General features: G+C 43.6%; 1 long non-coding RNA gene across 1 annotated transcript; it reads right to left on the bottom strand.

Moving 5' to 3' along the window:
• Nucleotides 1-8,160: 8,160 nt before the first annotated feature.
• Nucleotides 8,161-20,245, bottom strand: LOC122473849. Its single transcript, XR_006294726.1, has 2 exons — nt 20,141-20,245; nt 8,161-9,327 (listed from the first exon to the last, which is right to left on the bottom strand). It is a non-coding gene; the product is annotated as an uncharacterized LOC122473849 (long non-coding RNA).
• Between the last annotated feature and the right edge of the window lie 1,650 nt (nt 20,246-21,895).

The raw sequence follows: 21,895 nt of genomic DNA, 5'->3' as shown, positions 1-21,895 counted from the left end.
GAAAGGACAAGAACCATATGATCCTCTCAATAGATGCACAGAGAGCATTTGACAAAATACAGCATCCTTTCTTGATAAAAACCCTCAAGAAAGTAGGGATAGAAGGAGCATACCTCGAGATCATAAAAGCCATATAAGAGCGACCCAATGCTAATATCATCCTCAATGGGGAAAAACTGAGAGCTTTCCCCCTAAGGTCAGGAACAAGACAGGGATGTCCACTCTCACCACTGTAATCAACATAGTATTGGAAGTCTTAGCGTCAGCCATCAGAAAACACAAAGAAATAAAAGGCATCCAAATCAGCCAGGAGGAGGTCAAACTTTCACTCTTTGCAGATGACATGATACTCCATATGGAAAACCCAAAAGATTCCACCAAAAAACTGCTAGAATTGATTCATGCATTCAATAAAGTTGCAGGATATAAAATCAACACACAGAAATCGGTTGCATTCCTATACACCAATAATGAAGCAACAGAAAGAGAAATCAAGGAATTGATCCCATTTACAATTGCACCAAAACCCATAAAATACCTAGGAATAAATATAACCAAGGAGGTAAAAAATCTATAAACTGAAAACTATAGAAAGCTTATGAAAGAAATTGAAGACACAAAAAAATGGAAAAATTTCCATGCTCATGGATTAGAAGAATATTGTTAAAATGTCAATACTACCCAAAGCAATCTACATATTCAATGCAATCCCTATCAAAATAACACCAGCATTCTTCACAGAGCTAAAACAAATAATCCTAAAATTTTTAAGGAACTAGAAAAGACCCTGAATAGCCAAAGCTATCTTGAAAAAGAAAACCAAAGCAGGAGGCATCACAATCCCAGACTTCAAGCTATAATACAAAGCTATAATATCAAGTCAGTATAGTACTGGCACAAAAACAGACACTCAGATCAATGGGACAGAATAGAGAATCCAGAAATGGACCCACAAACGTATGGCCAACTAATCTTTGACAAAGCAGGAAAGAATGTCCAATGGAATAAAGACAGCCTCTTCTGCAAGTGGTGCTGGGAAAACTGGACAGCGGCATGCAGAAGAATGAACCTGGACCACTTTCTTACACCAGACACAAAAATAAACTCAAAATGGATGAAAGACCTCAATGTAAGGCAGGAAACCATCAGAATCCTCGAGGAGAAAGCAGGCAAAAACCTCTTTGATCTTGGCCGCAGCAACTTCTTACTCAACACGTCTCCAGAGGCAAGGGAATCAAAAGCAAAAATGAACTACTGGGACCTCATCAAAATAAAAAGCTTCTGCACAGCAAGGGAAACAATCAGCAAAAGTAAAAAGCAACTGACAGAATGGGAGAAGATATTTGCAAATGACATATCAGATAAAGGGTTAGTATCCAAAATCTATAAAGAACTTATCAAACTCAATACCCAAAAAACAAATAATCCAGTGAAGAAATGGGCAAAAGACATGAATAGACACTTCTCCATAGAAGACATCCAGATGGCCAACTGACACATGAAAAAATGCTCAACATCACTCATCATCAGGGAAATACAAATCAAAGCCACAATGAGATACCACCTCACACCTGTCAGAATGGCTAACATTAACAACTCAGGCAACAACAGATGTTGGCGAGGATGAGAGAAAGAGGATCATTTTTGCACTGTTGGTGGGAGGCAAACTGGGGTAACCACTCAGGAAAACAGTATGGAAGTTCCTCAAAAAGTTAAAAATAGAACTACCCTACGACCCAGCAATTGCACTACTAGGCATTTATCCAAGGGATACAGGTGTGCAGTTTTGAAGGGACACATGCACCCCCATGTTTATAACAGCACTATAACAAGAGCCAAAGTATGGAAAAAGCCCAAATGTCCATCGATGGGTGACTGGATAAAGAAGAAGTGGTATATATATATACAATGGAGTATTACTCAGCAATCAAAAAGAATGAAATCTTGCCATTTGCAACTACGTGGATGGAACTGGAGGGTATTATGCTAAGCGAAATTAGTCAGTCAGAGAAAGACAAATATCATATGACTTCACTCATACGAGGACTTTAAGACACAGACCAGATGAACATAAGGCAAGGGAAGCAAAAATAATATAAAAACGGGGGGGGGGGGGGGACAAAACATAAGAGACTCTTTTTTTAATTTTTTTTTCAACGTTTATTTATTTTTGGGACAGAGAGAGACAGAGCATGAACGGGGGAGGGGCAGGGAGAGAGGGAGACACAGAATCGGAAATAGGCTCCAGGCTCTGAGCCATCAGCCCAGAGCCTGACGCGGGGCTCGAACTCACGGACCGCGAGATCGTAACCTGGCTGAAGTCGGATGCTTAACCGACTGCGCCACCCAGGCGCCCCATAAGAGACTCTTAAATATGGAGAACAAACAGAGGGTTACTGGAGGGGTTGCAGGAGGGGGGATGGGCTAAATGGGTAAGGGGCAATAAGGAATCTACTCCTGAAATCATTGTTGCACTATATGCTAACTAATTTGGATGTAAATTAAAAAAATAAAATTAAAAAACAAAAGATTTCCAGGGCAGGGAGTGCCTGGGTGGCTCGGTTGGTTAAGCATCTGACTTGACATGATCTCACAGCTAATGAGTTCGAGCCCCGTATTTGCTCTCTGCTGTCAGCACAGAGCCCACTTCAGATGCTCTGTCTCCCTCTCTCCCTCTGCCCTTCCCCTGTTCTCACTCTGTCTCTCTCTCAAAATTAAATAAACATTAAAAAAAAAAGATTATAGGGGACAGTGTAGAGAACTATTAGTGGTTGTTTACTATTAATTCAAAGTGTTCCCATCCTGCCTTGTCGTGTCACTTCTTTTCCCCAGAAGTACACAAGGCCACTTGAATTTTGGCACAAAGAAACTAAATGTTTGGATTCAGCTAAGGTCTGTGTGAGATACGTAGGCGAGATGAAAAACAGAGGGACGGGATCATGATGGAAATAATGAGCTAAAGCACATTTGCTGGCTGAGGTTCTATATTAGTAAGGCGTTACCTTGAGACTATAGGTAAAAGATGCCGGCGACAATGGGGGGGTTCAATAAGACAGAAATTTATTTCTGACTCACATAAAAGAAGTTGTAAGTAGCTGCAGGTCTTGTGTCCTTGGTGTGTGTCATCACTATGAAAAGGAACACATGGAAGTAAACACCTTCTGGAGGGCAGAATTTACCTCCACATGATAAAGTTCATGCATGAAAAGCCACAGCTAACATCAGACTCAATGGTGAAAAACTGAAAGCTTTTCCTTTAAGATCAAAAACAGAACAAAGATGCCCACTCCTGTCACTTCCATTCAACACAGTGCTGGTCATCCTGGCCAGAGCAATCAGGAAAAAATAAATAAACAAGTCATCTAAATCAGGAAGGAAGAAGCAAAATTATCTCTTTGTAGATGGTATTATCTTATATGTAGAAAATCCTAAAGACTCCACATACAAAAAAAAGGTTATAACTAATAAAGCAATTTAGTAAAATTGCAGGACATGGAATCAGCATACAAAAATTAATTGTGTTTCTATACACTAACAACAAACTACTCAAATAGAAAATTAAGAAAACAGTCCCATTTATCCTATCATCAAAAGGAATAAAATATGTAACAATCAATTTGACTAAAGAGCTAAATTCTTACACACTGAAACCTATAGAACATTGATGAAAGAAATTAAAGAAGACACAAATAAATGAAAAGACGTCCTGTGTTCATAGATTAGGAGATTTAATATTGTTAACATGTTCACACTACCCAACGCACTCTACAGATTTAGTCCCCATTATGTATCAAAATTTAAATGTATTTTTTGATAACCAGAAGCCCTATTTTGGAACTTATCCTGTGGAGATAATCATACAAGGATATAAAGATGTATGATCACCATGGAATGTTTTAGAATGGGGAGAAATTACAATCTAAATGTCCATACATGGTACAATGGTACCATGGAATATTACATAGTCATTAACATGTTTATGAGGTTCTATATTAACATATTAAAATATTCACAACAAATTAGTGATAAAATAGCAACTACAGAATACAGTGCACAGTACTTTCCCACTTATGTAAATTTAATATCTCTATATAGGAATAGTTGCACATCCATCCAATTCCTGAAATTCTGGGTGGTGGGATTTGTGATTTCTTCCTTATAATTTCCTGTGATTTCTGTACTTTTTTGATGAGGAGCAAGAATTTTTTTTTTTATAATCAAGTAAAAAAATAAATAAAGTGGTTTCATTCTGGAGCGAGCATGCGAGTGAGTGAACAAGTGGAATGACTCCCACAAGGTGCATTCACTGGAATGTGATTCTCGGCCAGAATAGCCCTATATGCTAATGGTGCATGAGCCTTGTCATGCATGCTGAGGACTGGTAAGATTGGCCAGATCTCGAATCTACCTTCCCTCCAGCTCCACTCACCTCTGCCCTAGTTCAGCATCAGATTCCTCATTTGTAAAACAGCACTTTTCTTTAGTAACTTGCCTGTAATCATGGAGATAACAGGTGGAAAACACCTGAACTTGAACCCAGATAGCTGACCCAGTGGCTATGCATTACCGCTCCCATAAACAACCCTGACTCTGCCCAGAAGTGCTGACCAGCCTCACTCTGGCTCCCTCCTTCAACCTCTTCCAGATTTCTATCACAGCCCCTGAAGACTTTGTTGCAATCCTATCTTTATTATCAGCCATTCACTTTAGACTTAGGCTGTCCCCTGTGGCTATTGACATTGAAATTAATCAAAACTAAATAACATTTAAAAATTCAATCCTTCAAGGGCACTTGCCGCTTTCCCAGCACTCGGAGGCCACACAGAGCTAGTGGCTACTGTATTGGGGGACGCAAACATAGAACATTTCCATCATCACAGGAAGCTCTGAACTCTGAGAGGCCAGGAGTGGCGTCCAGGTCACCACTGTGTTCTCAGCAGCGAAGTGAGGATCTAAGACCCAGAAGGCGCTCACTGAGTGAGGGAGGGATTAATGACGTAATCCATCAAAGCCCAGCACACTGATGCTAGGTGGGAAAGGCATTTAGCAGGAGCTAACTTTTCAGCCAAGTCCCCAAGGTAATTATGTACATGGGTGGGTCAAGAGGAGGGTAGAGCATTCCGGATGGGGAAAAGACTGATTTAGTGAGAAATGTGAAGGGAGAACTGGCAGCATTAAGCTATTGTTCTCAAGTTATTTTCTCTCTGCCAATTAAAAATCATCTGAGGTGATGTTTCTTATCGGACTTCCTCCCTGATTTGGTATTATTGTAAGGTCTGCTCTGACTAATTGGGCTCTTGGCAGTTCAACAGTCAGGCAATTTTTTAAATCTTTTCATTTTATTTTGTTTCACTATGAATTTTTGATTGGAGGTGAAATCATACACCCCAGAGAACTACAAGAAGTTTTCCAAGAGACTTTCAACCCTGATGCCCACTAGTTATGTGTTCATATACTTATTATCAAAATTGGTGTGTCCTAAATGGCCCTGGGGTGTAGGAGAAGACTGCCAAATTATGGGAGGATCTTTGTTCAATTCCTTAGGCAAGAGATTCTGAACCCGTTACCGCTTGAAGGAACAAAAACAGAGCTGGTCCCGAATTAATTCTAAGAATTATCTTTTTTTATTTTAATTTAATGTTAATCCAGACTACATGGGGTTGAAATCCAGCTCTACCACTTACTAGCTGTGTGAGCCTCAGTTCCTCTTCCGTAAAATGGGGATGATATAAGTGTTAGGCATATTAAATAAGGCAATTTTTGTAAAGTGCTTAGTATGGTGCCAGGTACAAAATCAGCACTACATAGGAGCTTGTTATATACAAAAACAAAAAAACAACTACAATGTACATGTTTTGAAATATCTCCAATTATCTGCAATTGGTTGACGTCATTAAGAATGAAAGTAATAGGGCACCTGGTGCCTCAGTTAGTTGAGCATCTGACTCTTGATTTCAGCTCAAATCATGATATCACAGTTTATGAGATCGAGCCTCACATTGGGCTGTGAGCTGACAGCACAGAGCTTCCTTGGGATTCTCTCTCTGCCCTTCCCTCTGTTCGAGTTCTCTCTTACTCTCAAATAAATAAACTTTAAAAAAATGAAAGCAGTAACTTTACAAAAACCTGGAAATCCAAAATTTCACCCCCTAACTCCCTATTACCCTGATCCAAACTACCATCATTCCATGCTTGGACTAATGCAGTAGCCAAAAGTTTGGTCTCCCAGTGTCCTCTCTGACTTCCTCTATGGCACCAGAGATACCTTTTTTAATTTTTTTACATTTATTCATTTGAGAGAGACAGAGCACAAGCGGGGGAGGGGCAGAGAGAGAGAGGGAGACACAGAATCCGAAGCAGGCTCCAGGCTCTGAGCTGTCAGCATAGAGCCTGACGCGGGGCTCTAACCCACGAACTATGAGATCATGACCTGAGCCGAAGTCAGACGCTTAACTGACTGAGCCACCCAGGCGCCCCCAGAGGTATCTTTTTAAATGGTAACTTAGATCTTATCACCTCTCTATCTAAAATTCACCAGTGGCTACCTATCTAACAAGATGGCAGATTCCAATTTGTCATCAATAAGAATTTGTTTAGATATTCACTGCACCCAAAGTACCCTGTGTCTTAAGCTGTCATTGCCCTTTGAGCAGGGTGAGGAAACTGAGGTTCAGAGAGAATAAGTAACATTCCAAAGGCTTCCCAGCAAATTAGTGGCAGAAGTCAGGTTTGAACTCGGAGTCCACAACTCTTGCTCTTAATCAGAATGACGTATGGGTGGACTGTGATCGCTTAACTACTGAGTACAAGGATCTCCTAACACAAGTCCCCTCAGCCCATTCCCAGACTGGGAGCCTCTGAAGGGTCAGTGTTAATCTCAGGATTGCCTGGCTTTTTGAAAATACGTTTCACAGAGAGGAGAAAAAATATGGGGTGTTCTCTTTGGTTACAGTTCCTAAGACTCAGTCCCTATAGAGCTCTTCTGTAGGTCCCCAGCCCTGTCTGAGATTGACATTCCCACTGCCATGCCTTTGTGCTCCTCCTTTAGAATGTTCTTAGGCTTGCCATGAAGGAAATACCTACACCATGGCTAAGATCCATCTGACATATCTACCATTTTGTGTCCAATAACTCAGGAGGAAGAGCTCTGAGACAAAGACACATCACTCTCTGTGTTCATATTGCCCTTGCAGACAAATCCGTTTGGGATTAAACTATTACAACCTCCAACATATGGTTTCTGCCATTTTGGTGTCCAGTGAACATTGATCAGTAATCAAATTCTCAGGCTGATACTATATATTATTCATTCCTGAATATTACCAATAACTTAACTCCATTGTACGCATTGTTACACATATATACAACTTTCTATGTAATTATCTGTAGATTCAAGAATAGTTTTATGTATTGTGTGTATCATACATTTTCACGTCTATGCCTATAGCTTCAGTTACTAGCTGAAATTCACGTCTCCATTCCCGACAACGCTTTTAAGTTCCAGATCCATATATCCAGCAGCCCACTCAATATCCCCACTTTCACGTCTCAGACACACAAACTCAGAAAATCCAGAACTAAATCCCTGATCTTCCTTCCAGAGCCTGCTCTTTCTCCATGCTCCTTATCTCAGTAAATGGCAGTCACCATCCAACCAGGTATTCAAGCCAAAAACCTGGAAGCAATCCTTGACGCCACCTCTCTCCCTACCTATAAGATCTATTCACCCCAAGTGCTGACAACTTTACATCTTAAAGTCTTTCATTCAGCAACCTTCTCATTTCTTTAACGATTGCTTATTCTACAGCACTGTATGAAAAATGGATGTCACCATGGTGAAAAGATAAGATATAGTACTTCCTTCTCAGAGCCTATGGTCATAACCCACAACAGTACATTCTATTGAGTGAATGAATCATACATATACATGAAGGTAGTTTCATACAGGATAGGGACCTTACATAATTTCACTGATGTGAAATTGAGTATTTTGTACTAGATCTTGTCAAGGGATGACCTAAAGAAAAGTAGAGTATAGTGGTCAAGGGCATGGACTTGAAAATCACACAGAATCATGTTGTCAATCAGTTGATCAATATTTATTACACCCCTATTGTCTTAGTCCACTCTGGCTGCTACAATAACATACCATAGACAGGGTTACTTAAATAAGAGGCATTTATTTCTCACAGTTCTGGAAGGTGGACTGTTCAAGATCAAGGTGCCAGCTGACTCGGCCCCTGGTGAGAGCCTACCTCCTGGTTGGGTGTGTGGCTACCTTCTTGCTGTGTCTTCACATGGTGAAGAGAGAGTCCTGGTGTCTCTCCTCTTATACAAGCAGTGATCTCATCATAGATGCCCCACCCTAATGACCTCATCTAAACCTAATTACCTCTCAAAGGTCCCACCTCCAAATTCCATCACACTGTGGTTGAGGGTTTCATCATATGAATTTGGGGGAGGTTATAAACAGTCAGTATTTAACATCTACTATGTGCTAAGCTTTGTTCTGTGTCTTGAGAATTCAGGTAGGAACAAGAAAATCTCTGCACCCCCAGCATGGTGGAACAGTTCTCCATGTTTGAGGTTTTCCCCACCTTAATAGGAGGAAGAAATTTCTCCCCTCTGTGGAAGCCATATACTCACTTTCTCAAACTCCCTTGTGGCTAAGTTGCAGGCGTGTGACCTGGGCTCAGACTAACAGAAGCCTCCATAGACTATTTGACACAAGGGAAGTGGCACCAGGAAGAATCTGTTTAAACAAGAGTAGTGGCAGCTGCATCCAGCCCCTGGGAGCTGCAGTGGAAGAGGGTCTAGCAGGAGCAACCCAGTGGTGACATTAGCACAATCAGCTGCTGAACGAATTCAGTGATGTGATTTAGGACCCTGTTCCATGACTGGTTCTCCAGGGCCACTCAGTATCTTTTATGAAATCACTTCCTTGCCTAAACTAACCCAAATTGGGCTCTGTTGTTTCCAACTAAGAATCCAAGGCAATATACATGCCTGAGTTAAATCTCAAACCCTGACTGTACTGGCTGAGCATCTTACTTAACTTCTTACAGTTTCAGTTGCCTCATCTACAAAATGAAAACCGTTCAATGCAATAGCTCATGAGCTTGCTGAGAAAGCTCACTGTGGTTTTCATTAGGGCCTTCCAGCTTTGATACGTCAATGTGCTCTTATGGAATAAACATCATTCTAAGCACTCAGGAAATGGGCTTCCATTTCTCCCACCTTATATTCTTCCATTTCTTTCCTGAAGAGAAACCTCCTTCCTGAGCTTCCAGCCAGTTCATCCAGATTCAGGAATGAGAACCACGCCTCCTGTAAAGAAGACAGAACTCAGAATCAGACAGCCCTGGATGTAAATCCTGGCTCTGCCACTTACCAGCTGTATGGCCTCAGGGGACTCACTCAACATTTCATGTCTCCTGAGTTTTGGACACCCTAGTTGCAGAAGGAGATTTTTCATGCCCCTATGCACATCACCACACTCCAGACAACAAATAGCCCATATTGTGGATGTTATTGTTTGCCAATGGTTTATCAGATAGTAAAGGAAAATACTCATGCCATCTGCTCCTTTGATAGAACATGGAACAGTTTGTTTTGTATTTATATTATCAAATTTATGTTCACAACAAACTTGAGAGAGGTATGAGGATAGTTATTCTAATTCCCATTTCATAGAAAAAGAAACCAAGGGTCAGAGAAGCTGAGTCCAAGTCGGTACTTTTTTTGCTATACCCAAGTTTTAGGGGTAAGTAGCGCATTTCAACTATATTTTTTGTTTACTGAACCAAAAGTTGTGACAACAAACTAAAGCTACCTATTTTTCTAGCATACTAAAAATTAATCTTTAAAATATCTTCCTACTTTTGAAAGAACTCCCTAGTCTGTGATCCCATGAGGGAAGCCAAAGGGGACTCTCCCTGTTCTCTGGTACTGGGAAGCAGGCACATGACCCAGGATCAGCCAATGGGATGTTCCAGTTCCTGCCTGTGAATACTGAACAGGCAATCCAATGACACAAAGACAGAAGGTTTTCATCCAGTAGCATCAACTTTCAGTGCTGGGAGTCTTAGTGTCCCATAGTGGAAGCAGGGGCAATGTAGTGGCACCATGCCAACAAGGGATTCAGCTGTGGCCTAACCTCCTTGGAATATATACACCTTTTAAACTTGGTTCTCCAGTCTTCCATAAATATTGGAAGCTATTCAGTATCTTTTCAATACATGCATTTTCTATGAATTCCGTCACTGGTACCTAGTAACCCCGATTGATACCCTTAGGGAAACATCGTGACATACTGAGACCTTCTAACACACTCAGCCTGAGAGCAGGATTTATGGGTAGACTGGTCCTGTTTGGGCTCCATCCAAGCTCCAAAGTCTGGAAGGACTAGGCAGCTTTGAATCACCTGCAGGGCAGGCCCATAACAAAGGCCACAAGGACATGAGCCAGCCAGGCTCCTGTGTCCTGTGGACTTCTATCCACACTATAAATTTCATGGCCACATACAGACAACCTTGATAAACAATTCATTACAAACCAGGGCTGGTGTAGTAAGGGAATGGCTGAGAGGTATCAGTGAGAATGTATTTATGGAATTATTTTAATGAGAAGCTACCACTGAGAGAAAACGGGCACAGACTTGGAGCAGAAGAAAGGTACTTCTTTAGAAAGCCTCATGATGACTGCTTAAGAAGAACTTCCTTATGCTGCAGGATTTCTGTAACTTCAGAGTCTTAAAATAAGTTCTGCTATTTATCAAGAGGAAGACTAGCCTTTAGTGGAATCTTCCCCAAATATTGAAACCTACTATCCACCATGTGTCTTACAGGCACATTTTCCTGCGTTGAATCCCTCGCCTTTCCAAACTGTTCTGTAGGGTCACGATTGTCATCTTTGTGTTGTTTGTTTTGCAGATGAGGAAACTGGAAGTCAAAGAGGTTAATTGGTGTGCCTAGGCTCACACAGGCATTAAGTGGCAGAGTTGGGAGTAGAGCCCAGGACTGCCTGGCTCCAAAGCCACATTCTTTCCACTAACCCATGGCGCTGTTTTCCTTTTCAAGGTGATTGTCGAGATCCTTTGCCAAAAAGTGCTAACATCGAATGTCTCTGACAGTGGAATGAACAGGAAGTCTCTCTGTGGCCTGGGTGACATGTGGGAGTAACTGACCAAGAGATATGGGTTTGTAGGGCTGGGCTGGGCTGTCAAGAGAGGTGGGGTGATTTCTGACTTTCTGACTTGGTTGTTTTTCTCAGGAAGTCTTGGTGGGGTCATTAATTCAGGAAGAGTGAGGAAGAGAGAGGTTGGGGGATGGAGAGGAGAGATACTTAGCCCTCACTCATATGTTCACTCCTGCCTTGAATGGCATCTACAAGCCCCCAAATCCAAATCAGCAACTCCTCCCTGGAAGCAGCTGGTGCCCCTTCAACAAGCCCTTCATAGCACCGACTCTCCCCCCACTTCAGAGGCTCTGTATCAAGTCAGGCTTTGTCCTGACAGATCCCCTTTATCATTCTTGTTTTTCCGTTGGACAATCACTTCTTTGGAGCTATATTAGGCAATGTAGCTAGGCATAATTTGGGGTAGGATGTAGAAAATGGAACACCTTTTTAACCTTGAACAGAATGTCCATGGTAGTGATTCAATTAACATACAATTTGCTTCATTTCAGAACCTTCTGAGGGCAAAGCCTACCCTACCCTCCAGCTGCCCTAGGAGAACACCATAGGAGCAGAGGTTTATGGGAAGGGCAGCCTCTCAAAGTGGGGAGCCGAGCTGTCCTGAAAGAGGACTCCTGTCCCCTTAGGGGCCAGACCTTCTCTCCGCCAAACTACTCTGACTATAGTTGGCTATGACAAAAGCATGGGAACATTCAGGGAACGTTCAAGTTTTTCAGATACTAGATGTTCAAAGCAATGAGGGAGGTTTCCCAGACCACACCTGGCCTTCTAGGTTCACTTCTCCTTACTCCCTGGGGAGACAGAGTGAGTTACCTGGTTGCCAAACAAGAGCACATGTTTATGTTTCTTGAATGGATGGTGCTGATCTGTCAAAGATCCCCAAGCAAGGGATTTGGCTTTTCTTCTCCATCCTTCCCTACCTAGCAAAGGGCACTGTTTTACAGATGCCAATTTGCTCTCAGGTCAGGTGCTCTGAGGTCGGGTCTTGGGTTAGGGAATCAAGAAGCCCACTTGGGTTCTCACTGAAAGTACTTACTTCAGTCATAAAAGTGACATTTTGGTCCCATCTGCTTCACATCTTTTCTTGCTTCGGAATCAGAGGGGAAGAGAAATATTCACTGTGCCCCCTCAAAACTCCAGCTGTCACACTGAGAGCTATTATTATTAATATCATCATTTCCTTGTTTCTGAGGCAGATTTATTAACAATGAAAACTTAGGATTTCCATCTCCATTGGTTTAGTCAGAGATGTCCCAATATAAGGCAAGCAGCTTCAAGATCGGCACCTGTCCCCTCACACTCCCAAATCCCCCATCCATCACTCCACACCCACATATCTTCCTGTCTTCTCAGTGTGTAAATTCCTCTCTCAGAAACTGGGTACCTAGGTCACTTACAATACAAAAAAGGCTGTCATAAATAATGTTGAGATCCTCATTGTCCCGCTGTCTGGAACCAGGGCTTTGTTAGGTCATTTTTGCAGAAGCCTGTCAAGCATCTAGGAGGAGGAAGGGTCTTACCCATGAACCTGCTCAGTCCCTGGAGTGTTTGTACACATTCCTACCAAATGATGTAAGGGAATTGGATGACAATATGGTGTCATAGTATATATGGAAATAAGTGTGTGCATGCACATAAAAGTATATGCTTGTCTGCACAAGCCCAGGCGTCTGCATCTGTCTGTGTCCAGATCTTTGGCAAGCCCGGTGTGCCTCATTTTCCAACTGAGAACCAACCATCAGCAATTTGTGAGTTTGCAAGGAATTGGAGAAAGGAAGCGATAGCCATAGAATGTCCAATGTCAGTCTTGGGCAGCAATCTGCACATGGGATTGAGGATGTATTTACATAACACTTTCGGTAACATTAAGGAAGAAGGGATTGTACAAAAACACGGGGGTGCTAATGCAAATTATGGGGGAATCTAAAGCCTCCCAATGCCATACCAGCCCTTGACATTCCCACCACCTAAGCGATATTTCCCAAGGCAATGGCACGCTGTCACTCTTGAAATGTACCTGTGTAAGTGGGACTACACCATTCTTGCTCATTTATTTGATATGTGTCTGCCTGTGCTTCCTCCTTTCTCTCAACTCCTACTATTTCATCTGAGCCATTCCTATAAAACCTAGGGATTGACAAGATTTTCAAGGGCAGGGAGTTACCTAATATCCAGCACTCAGTGGAGCTTGGCCCAGAGAGGTGCTCTGGAAGTGTTGGATGTAGAACAGAAGCATCTTGCCATCTACAGTGTGCGGATCTTCTCCCAGTCAACAGTACATCATCTCCTCCTCTCCCCCAGTGTCTACACAGTGAGTCATCTGATATATAGCCAGCCCTCATCGAAAGCCTGGCTGAACTATTGAGGCTCCAGACAGAAAAAATATTTACCATGCCTTCTCCAAAGTTTCTACCATAACAAAGAAGAGAGGAGGTGGAATTGTGTTCCATTTGGGAGTTTTCAGACATAACCTAAAAAGCAGTTCTTACCCTGCTACCCCACAAGAATCACTACTTGAAGAACTGACATCTTATTTCACCCTTGGCTTTGTTGAGAGCCAGAAAAAAAACCAACAACGTGGGGAATGTCTCCATATTAAAAGAAATTATTGCTGCTGTGAACACCATCCATTACTATGTCCAGTGTCCCTTTTCTTTTGCTTAAGGTCAACTCATGAAGAGATACAGTGGAGCCATATGGTGTGGAATGGAAGAGAGACTCCACATGCTTAGCCTAACAGAAGCCAAGGAGGTGGCTGTCAATGGCAGAGGTTACTCTAGCAGCCGGAGTGGGGGTGGGGGGGAGATTTCAAGCAAACGGGCCATGACAATACATAATCAGAAAGGGATAGGTGGCTGCAGACTGTGTGAGAGGACCACTGATCCAGGCAAAGGAAGGAGGGCTTCCTGGAGAAAGTGACAGCTAAGAAAAGAAGGTGAAGATTGCATTGGAGCTGGTTGAAAAGGGGAGGGGGATAGAGTAAAAGTACCTGACAGAGTGAAGAGCATGAGACAAGGCAAGAAAGAGGGTGGCCTGTTTGGGAAAAAGGAAAACAGCTTACTATTTCTGGAATGGGCAAGGTGAAAGATTATATTGAAAGTATAAACAGGGTTAGGGCACCTGGGTGGCTCAGTTGATTAAGTGTCTGACTTCTGCTCAGGTCATGATCTTATGGTTCATGAGTTCGAGTCCCATGTTGGGCTCTGTGCCGACAGCTCAGAGGCTGGAGCCTGCTTCGTAATCTGTCTCCCTCTCCCTCTGCCCCTCCCCTGCTCACACTCTGTCTCTGGAAAATAAATGAACATTTAAAAAATTGTTTAAATAAATAAATAAATAAATAAATAAATAAATAAATAAATACAGGAATTATTAGAATAGTCAGAAACATTTTTAAAGGTCCCCCCCACCAAAGGCAAAAGGATGACATTGAAGATTTTCAATAGGGCAGTTTCTTAACCAAACAGATATTTCCCTGGAAGCAATATGGACCCTGATGGATGGGAGGAGCAGGAGGTGCGTGAGGAGACCTAGAAAAATACACTTGCTGTGCTGGAAGTGAGGCTACAGTGGCCTGGGCTAGGAAAGTGGCAGAGGGGGTGGAAAGAAGCACATAGACCCAAAAGATATTTTAGAGGTCCATTTGATAGGACTTGGTGAATAGTTGAATAAGGGAAAAAAGAATCAAGGTCAGATTCCAGTTTGTGACACCAGGGAGAGGACCCACTGGTCTATGATTTCTTATGAGCAGGGTCACCATGCATGCTCAAGGACAGGACTCACGCCAGGCATGCTCCCCTGTGCTTCCTACACATGAGGCAAAGCCACGTCCATCTCATCAGCTCTGTGCCAACTTCACATCTGCCCCTGGGTAGATAAATAAACTTCTTTTTCAGACCTATCTGGGCTTTGCAGGGAAGCAATGGAAGGTTTGCTTAGGCTTACAGCTCTCAGTCTGGTACCCAGCACAACTCTCCAGAGAGCTCTGCAATAACAGCAGGGATGGGGGCAGTTGACAGAGGAAAGGGCTATGGGAAGGTATTTGCCCAACTATTACTAGAGCAGTATTTTGTTTCCATCCAGTGCTTGTCCCTGGGGAGTTCCGATCTCTCCGTGGGCAAGCCAAGCCCCACAGATGAGAGAATGATGAAGTTCACACACCTGAGCCTTACTCCAACTCCCATCCTTATCATCACTGTAACCCCAACACTGGCACATGGGAAACCCTAACACTAGCATGTTGCTGGAAGAGGCAATGAGAAGAAAGGAGTGAGAAAGAGAAGAAGGAGATAGGAAAGGTAAATAAAAACATCCTCAAGGCACAGTAGCAAGGTCTCCCCCAAGTTTCCCCACCTAATCCTAAGAAGAGACCCCACCCAGGGCCCTTTGGAACAGAGTTCCTCTTCCAACCTGGCAGTGAAAGTTCTGATGTTCTGGCTCCCTAATGTATGTCTCCACAGCAGAATTCTTCACGAACTCCCCTAGCCCCAAGAGTGCATTCCTTGGATCCAATCCTAGTACTTAAGGAAATTGGCACTTGGTCCTACCACTTAAAACCAGGAAGGCTGAGAGAGAAAGGGGGATGGAAAGAAGGGAGTTGACCCCTGTTAACCTAGAGCACGTCTATTTGTGTCTCTGTGAGCAGAGCCCTTTGGAGGTGAATGGTAGCCCCACTTGGCAATCAGAAAACCCAGTCCCATTCCTAAATGGTTGACCTGTCCACATCATAGGCCCACGCCATTTTCCCACCAAGCCTCAGGTCTTGCCTCTGCAAGTCCTCGGCACCGGATTCCTTTCCCAGGTGCCATATATTATCAGTGCTCCATGCCTAAAACCCAACTCTCTTTCCCAAGGCTTGAATTCACAGCATCTATTTGTAATGAGAAGAAAAGTCCAAAAGGAAAAACAAATGGCAAAACTGAAAAGCCCAAGCTTGACAAAAGTGCCAGGGAAAACCAGCCCAATGGCTGAAGAAAAGCTTTCCCGAGATACAAAAAGTGCTCTGTTCCCTACCGCTTGGTTGCAAACTCTGCCAGACCCAGGGCTTGGATGGCTTACCCCATCCCTTCCACAGTTTAATAAATGTGTCCTCTGATGAGCCTGCCAGCCCCCTACTCAGCTCCCTCACTCTCCCGCCACCAGGACTCCTTAAGAGCTGTGTTGTTGACATTTATCTCTGGGCCACTCAATGACATGATTATAGGAGAAACAGAGGAAACACATTTGTAATAAATCCTAAACCAAAGAAGAGAAGTCATTAAAAAGTTGGGCTTCTCCCCAGTGCCCTTGGCAGACGGAAGCCAAGAGAAAGAGATATGTGCTTATTGGTTTAAGTACTTTAATTTGCTCCCACTCTTTCTCCTTGTGATGGGTTGACTGTGCACCCTCCCCAAACTCATATGTTAAAACCTAGCCCCCAGTGTGATGGTATTCGGAAGTGAGGTCTTTGAGACCTTATTAGGTCATGAGGGTGGAGCTTCACGAATAGGATTAGTACCCTCATGAGAAGGAAAGTGAGAGAGATGGTCTCTCCCTCAGCCACGTGAGGGCACAACGGCAGGTCGTCCGTCACCAGACACCAAACCTGCCAGCACCTCCATCTTGGACTTCTCAGCCCCAGAACTGTGAGAAACAAATGTGTGCTGTTTAAGCACCCATTCTATGTATTATAACAGCCTGAACTAAAACACTCTCCAACTCAGCCTGCAAGCCTGTGAGCAGAGACTGCCTCCTCCTCCCAGACTCCCAGGACTTCCTTTATGCAGCCTCTATCTGAAAGACTCCAAGGCAACAGAATTTTGAGGCAAGGTGCAGGGGATTGAAAAATGAAGACAATCTGAAAGGAAAGGCTGCAGCAAAGGTGTTACATAGCTTCCAGGTGCCAATTAACAGGGCTGCACACCAATAATTATCTTATCTCCCCAACAGGATGTTCACTCTGAGAGAACAAGAACCCATGCACTGTCTCATTCCCTATAAAAAAAACCCAGTGCCCAGATCAGTGTCCAGCACATAGGAGTTGCTCAAGAACTGTTTGTTCAACAAACAAGTTAATGCATCTCTTTCAGTCTCTATGGCAAGCCTGTGAGGAATTTTTGTACAGATTTGGCAGATGAGAAGACTGAGGCTCTAAGAGGTCAAATAACCTGTTCCTTGCAGGTTAACCTGCAGACCTTGAGCACAGATCCGAATCTACAGACAGGGAGAGGAGGTACAGATAGTTGCCAATAAAATTGCAGGCACTGGATCAAACAGGAAGCTCATCTCCAAAATGCTCAGAAAAGCACTTTGAGCTTGCCTTGTCTGTTATATTCTATTGTATTATAATAGAAGTATATTGTATCATATCCTATCACATCATATATTCTACATTATCCACAGTAACATGAATCACTCCCTTTTTTATTGTGCCATTACACATGAGATGTTGCACAATTATGGCATCTATTACACTTCATTACAGTTATTTTCTAGCATCTCATTAGATTGTGAAACCCTTGAAGGCATCTCCAGCACCTACCAAAGGCTTCACAAATGTTTGTCACAGAAATGGATGGATGGAGGAATGAGTTTGTACGATACCTTGCATTTCAAAAATACTTTCATTTATGTTATCTCATGTAATCTGCATGTGACTGGGTGAATTATTACTCTTAATATCAAGTACACAAATTTTACTTGGAAATGTAACGCTCTTTTGTGGAAAAAAAAATGCTTTGAGACGCTTGACGTAGGTGAGAGTCTTGAAGGCAGAGGTGTTGACCCCCAACAAAAGAGAAGGGAGAGCATCTTGACCTTGGGTATGAGAAAAGGGAATGAGTGAAGAGAGGAGTAACTAGAGAAAAGAGAGGGAAGACAACAGAGAGAGAAGGACTAGGTCTGGGGGAAGCAAAGAGCCTGGGAGGCCCTCGTGGTGTGGTGGGTGGCTGAAGGTCATCTTAGAGGCAATCTGAGGCCAACTACCATTTTGGAAGTTGATCAAATTCTGCTGTGGCTACCCTTCATCTCTCTTTTCCGTGAAAAAACAAAGACCAAACCCAAAACAAAAGACAAAAAAGCAAGACATTTTGGTCGACTCTACCAATCTTATTGTTGCTACTTTGTAAGAGGGTTTTTTTGGAACTCTCGAAAGGGATCCAACTTCATGTTGGTTAATGTGGAACAGAACAGAGTCAGCATGTGAGGAAGCTGGGCCCAGAATTCAGACATTCAGGAGATTTTGTGGGGCTGTGGAAGGACACAGTAGAGCTTTAAGCCTCCTTTTCTACTATTTCACTGACAGGGTGGTCCCAGTTTCCACCTGGGCTTATGCTGTGAGGAAACTGAGGCCCTGAGAGGTTAAGTGCTTTGTCCAAGGTCAAAGAAGTAGCAGTTAGTGGAAACAGAATCTAATTAAATTCAGGATACTTAGCCTTAAATCCCTTGCTTCTCTTGTATCTTGATGCTACTGCACAAAGATTGCTGTCACCCTTGACAAGGTAGAAGTTGGGGCTGGTGCTACTTTTGAGGGGCTCGTCTTTTAGATGGCATGAGACAGAGCACATGATCGGTTCCCCATCTCCCTCACATTGGTAAACACAGTCGTAGTTTGCCTGACCATTATGGCCAGACCCTGGAGGACAGCTGGAAAGTTCCAAACTCACCACTCCCTCCTTCCCTTGGGACCAGAGGTGTGCCTCCCCCAAGACTTCCAATTCTAGCTCTAACCTCACAGAGATGGGAAGAAGGGGGTGCAGGAGGACTTGCCCCCCTCACTGGCTGTGCTGGCCAGTGGAGCAAACTCAACAAGCAGAGGCCCCCATTACATCTGTCAGAGGCCTCACACACACACATGGGCTTTATAAGAAGCAGACCTCTGCGAGGACAGCCTGGGTCAGTGTGGTAGAAAGTTCCCCCACCTATCTGCCTGCCTCTCAACACCCTGACCTCACACCAGACAAGGCACAGGCCATGTTCCAGGAGTTATCAAGCCACTGCAAGCCCCACCTGCCCTCTGCCTGGCCTACGCATTGCCATGGTCACAGCCATGCTGGCTAGACCACAGGAGGCCTGAGAGGCTGAAACTTGGCCCAAATTCCAATAGTGTCTTCTGAATACTCCTCTGGCCCCAGCAGTGCACACTGTAGGTGCAGGGCTCAGCACTTTCTTTGAAAGACTGTTGGGTGAATGAATCCATCCAGCTCCAACATGGAGTGATGTGAGGAATCTTCATCCCTCCCATCTGGTTCCTTCTGGGGGTTCTGATGGAGAATCTGTCCTCTGCTTATCTGCTAGCTCCTGGTGGTTGTGGGCAATCCTTGGTACTCCTAAGCTGGTAGATGTGTTCCTCCACTTTCTGTCTCCATCTTCATATGGCATTCTCCCCTGTGGGGCTCTATGTCTGTGTGTCTAAGTTTTTGCTTCTTATAAGGATACTACGCATAACGGATTTAGGATCCACCGAATCTAATATGACCTCAACTTGATCACATCTGCAAAGACCTCATTCCAAATAACGTCACATTCACAATTTCTGGGTGGACGTGAGTTTAGGATGGGGCACTATTCAACCTAGTACAGGGGGGATTTTTTTTAATACTTATGACTAATCTTCCTCCCATCCCCAGGAGAGAACTTTTAATCTAAAACAGTGGTGTCCAGCTTCATGATTTCCAGGACCAGTTTCACCTAGAAACTTGTTAGAAGTGCTAATTATCAGGCCTCCAGAATCAGAAACTCTGGGATGGGGCCCAGTGATCTGTGTTTTAACAAGTCCCACAGAAAATTCTGATGCCCATTCAAGTTTAAGAACCTTTGCTCCACAAGCAGAGCAAAGTGTGTACAATAGGGGCGATCTTCCCTTTGGGTTGAATTGTCCATTCATTCCAGAAACACTTAAAAGATGGTGAGCTAGCTGCTGGAGACACAGCCACATTCAAATCACAGTCTCTACGCACGAGGAAGTTACACGGTGACAGTGACATCGGCACACGAGACTGGATAACTGACAGGTACCAGGTTGAACCATACACAATGGTGACTCACAAAACTGGCACTTTCACATGGTTCATCCTAAGAGGGAAAAAAAAAGCACAAAGTTCCAAAATGTGCCATGGAAGTCTCCCAGCATACATGCTCACACGTCCTGACTGGAGAAATGACTCCTCAAAGACCAAGTGAGTGATGAAGGGAGGGAACTGTGGATGCAAATGCTCTGAGTTGTGCAAGCTGGGTGGAGCTGGGGGGCCACAGGACAGGGCTTCCACAGAGTCTGTTCAGTCCAGACTGCCCCAGCTCCTGCTTTTGCTACTCTACTACAGTCACCTTGGTCTCAACTACATGAAGCTGCATCTAGATATAGGCACCAAGAAATCATCAAACCCCCCCATGCATGTTCCGGCTGGTGTTCTGATGCCTACTCTTAATCTGTGAGGACAGGGCTGACTTCTCTGTCGCACAGGTAGGCACAGTGTCTGGGCCCACCATACCTTCAGGGACCAAGAAAAATGTTTTTTATTTTTTAAAATTCAAAGGAAAAATATCTGAACTTTTAAGATTGAATAAACTGTTTTAATTTTTTTCTTACATCAGAAAAAAATGAAATACTTAGGGTCCTTGAAAATCCATTACATTGTTTTCATATGTTTTTATGAAGGAAGGTGCTCAACAAAACAAGAATGTGAGAGACTCACAGACATCATAACGTGGCCCTGAGTGAGGAGACTTCACAATAGTGATGGTTAGAAGCCATGTCCCTTAGATCAGCTGCTGAGATTTTGAGAAAGCTGAGCCAAGGGTTGGAGGCCTCAGGAGGTTCCCTCCTCCAGAAATTTCCTAGAGTTTCCACCACCTAAGTATTCCAGCCCAGCCTCTCCTGGGGGCCCCTGGGATTCTTTCTCCACTGGAAATGGAGGGCACAACCTTCCAAGAAGAAAGGCACAGATAGGAGCAGAAAGAAGAGATCTAGAAACCCCAGGGGATTCTCAGACACAGGGCCAGCCTCAGTCTATTGTTCAGATTAAATGAAATATCAGTAATTCACAGATCCAGAAATGAAGGTCTGAGGGAGGAAGAATGCAGAGTATAAGCTATAGTCAAAAACCTGGGAAGAAAATAGGAGTAAAGGCAAGCCTACCCCTAGGTGGCTTGGTAGAAGACCACTGGATCCAAGGAGGGGCATGACAGTGGGCGGGCCAGGGGGAGCACAGAAATGAAAAGGACAAAGCAGATCAGGTAGGGAGAAAGGGGGAAGGCATCAGGGTCTCTGCCTGTGCCCGTAAGGACTCTAGCCAGGCCTGCAGACCAAAGGCCACCACATAGGTAAGCATCTGACATCAACTGGACAGAGGAGCCACCTTAGCTATTTATGTTCCTGTGGTTCCTGCACATTGTCCATTGGTCATCCAGAAGAAAGTCACCTGCCTATGACCTGAGATTTATCTGAGCCCCATCAAAGTTTTCTTGAAGCATACCCCCATTTTTCTCAGTGACCCAGGATGCTTATAAACCCCACTGAAGCCAAGGATAGCTGGGAGGGAAAGCCCCCAGAAACTAGCCTCAGGAAAAATTAGGCAATGAGAAAACATACTTCTGTAAAAAAAAAAAAAAAAAAAGCATATGCCCAAAATGAGTACAGTCTCCTTATCCATTACAGTTAAAAGTTTGGTAACCACAGTGAGAAGATCAAATATTCAGTTCTCCTTGAGCCATTATGTCTTGTTAT

The sequence above is a fragment of the Prionailurus bengalensis genome, chromosome B4 (assembly GCF_016509475.1).
Source record: "Prionailurus bengalensis isolate Pbe53 chromosome B4, Fcat_Pben_1.1_paternal_pri, whole genome shotgun sequence".
Taxonomy (NCBI): Eukaryota; Metazoa; Chordata; class Mammalia; order Carnivora; family Felidae; genus Prionailurus; species Prionailurus bengalensis.
Note: the sequence above shows the minus strand (reverse complement) of the source record. Positions and strands in the feature narration are given on the sequence as shown.